Source organism: Cheilinus undulatus, linkage group 18 (genome assembly GCF_018320785.1).
Source record: "Cheilinus undulatus linkage group 18, ASM1832078v1, whole genome shotgun sequence".
Taxonomy (NCBI): domain Eukaryota; kingdom Metazoa; phylum Chordata; class Actinopteri; order Labriformes; family Labridae; genus Cheilinus; species Cheilinus undulatus.
Window position 1 is genome coordinate 29524256 of NC_054882.1, and position 2602 is coordinate 29526857.

Sequence of the window (2602 nt, forward strand, 5' to 3'; positions counted from 1 at the left end):
AGCGTGTTTGTGTATGATGATATACAGCATGTATTACTGTGCCGATGTATCGAGAACATATTAAGCCATGAACACCAATGAAGGTGATGCAGTGTTTCATTCTTAAGTATCTTGGCATCAGCCACTCAACCATGTCTAACCCGCAGACCGCTCATTCTGCTTTGCTACAGTGTTTATTAAAGCTCTAGAGAGGAGCTGGTTATGCAACAGGCTGAAATTAATACTAATGCATTTTTATGTATTACAAAAGCAAAGAACACCTTTAAAGAAGAAGACTTTCTGTTTCAAAACGGCTGTTTTTAAGGCCTGGAACTGATGCCACTAGGTAGGTTTCAGATAGGAATACATATGCCTGTGTTTGTTTATTCCACTGGAAGACTTACAGTGTGTCGTACACTTGACTGTTTAAGGATGCAGTAGATTAACACGTCTTATGCTGGTAACAGGATTGAGTATAACTGAATTAAAAGCAACTAAATGAATAGACCAACAGACTGAAATCTGTACCAAATAAAGTAAAATAAAAAAGGCGACCAAGTATTTTGGCTTACATGAATCATGCCTGTAGAGGGTCCTGTTCTTATAGAAGAAAGGTAGAAAGAAGGTGTGGAGGATGAAGAAGAAAGCAGGGATAGAGAGAGTAAGATGAAGATGATGGAAGAGAAGAAAGCAGGGACAGAGGGCAAGATAAGAAAGACTGGCAAGAAGAAAGCAGGGACAGAGAGCAAGATAGGAAAGACTGGCATAAAGAAAGCAGGGACAGAGAGCAAGATAAGAAAGACTGACAAGAAGATAGCAGGGACAGAGAGCAAGATAAGAAAGACTGGCAAGAAGAAAGCAGGGACAGAGAGCAAGATAAGAAAGACTGGCAAGAAGATAGCAGAGACAGAGAGCAAGATAAGAAAGACTGGCATAAAGAAAGCAGGGACAGAGAGCAAGATAAGAAAGACTGGCAAGAAGATAGCAGGGATAGAGAGCAAGATAAGAAAGACCGGCAAGAAGATAGCAGGGACAGAGAGCAAGATAAGAAAGACTGGCAAGAAGATAGCAGGGATAGAGAGCAAGATAAGAAAGACTGGCAAGAAGATAGCAGGGACAGAGAGCAAGATAAGAAAGACTGGCAAGAAGATAGCAGGGACAGAGAGCAAGATAAGAAAGACTGGCAAGAAGATAGCAGGGATAGAGAGCAAGATAAGAAAGACTGGCAAGAAGATAGCAGGGACAGAGAGCAAGATAAGAAAGACTGGCAAGAAGATAGCAGGGACAGAGAGCAAGATAAGAAAGACTGGCAAGAAGATAGCAGGGATAGAGAGCAAGATAAGAAAGACTGGCAAGAAGATAGCAGGGACAGAGAGCAAGATAAGAAAGACTGGCAAGAAGATAGCAGGGATAGAGAGTAAGATAAGAAAGACTGGCAAGAAGATAGCAGGGACAGAGAGCAAGATAAGAAAGACTGGCAAGAAGAAAGCAGGGACAGAGAGCAAGATAAGAAAGACTGGCAAGAAGAAAGCAGGGACAGAGAGCAAGATAAGAAAGACTGGCAAGAAGAAAGCAGGGACAGAGGGATGACTGAGAAGGACTGAGAAGAAGAAAGCAAGTACAGAGAGCAAGAAGGTGAGGAGGTTGAAAGAGTGGAAAGCAGGGGAAATGAGGGTTTTTTCTGAGGGTTGTGAAGAGGAAGAGTGGACAGAATACAGAAATGAAGAATTAGAAATGCAATATTGAAAGCACCCTCCTTATGTGGGAGTTAGAAAGTTAGATTTGTCTCATACTTTGGTAACAAAGGCTAACAAAGACAAACTAATGTGAAGAAAATTCAAGTAAATTTGATTATAGTAAAAATACTGCTCTTAGTTGCTTGGAGTGTTCCTTTGTCATTATGGTGTAATAGTAGCCAGGAATATTGATGAACCAGTGACTGGACCTTCCAAACAGTGCTGTCTTTACACTAAAACTACTTGGGACACATTCACTGCACTTAGGTGATCCCAGTTTCACTAACTGGGAGACTACTAGAACCAATTGGTTGGACCTCTGTAGAATTAAGTCTGTCACTTTAAAGGGGGTTTATGCACTCACTTATTTTATGTTATGTATTTTCATTTAATTGACATTTCTTTGTAAAAAAATTTGTGTTCACTTTGACATTAAAGAGAATTTTTGTCAAAACATGTTTTGGTAAAAAAAAAAAAACCAAACAAACAAACAAAAAAAATCTTATATTGCCCATGACTGATTTAGAAAATCAATAAAAATGTCAACATCAAAACATCAAAGGGGGTGAATACTTTCAAAGGCACTGTAATACCACAGGAAATCATGGGGCCACAATTCAGACCAGACCAGCAAACCAAATGAAAGGAAAATACTTCATGAAACATTAGAACTTCTCAGGAAGACAATTTAGTTAGAAACTATAAACAAATCTTTGGTGTTCAGTTGTCCTAGCACAGGGAGAGACGGCTACAACAGGACAGCTGGACAGAGATTGGTCAGGAACTGAATTTAAGTAGGACGGCAGATGATGTTTCACACATCTGTGAAATTAGTCAAAACAGCAATCCAGGTATTGTGATAACCTATCAACCCAGTGAACGAGCTT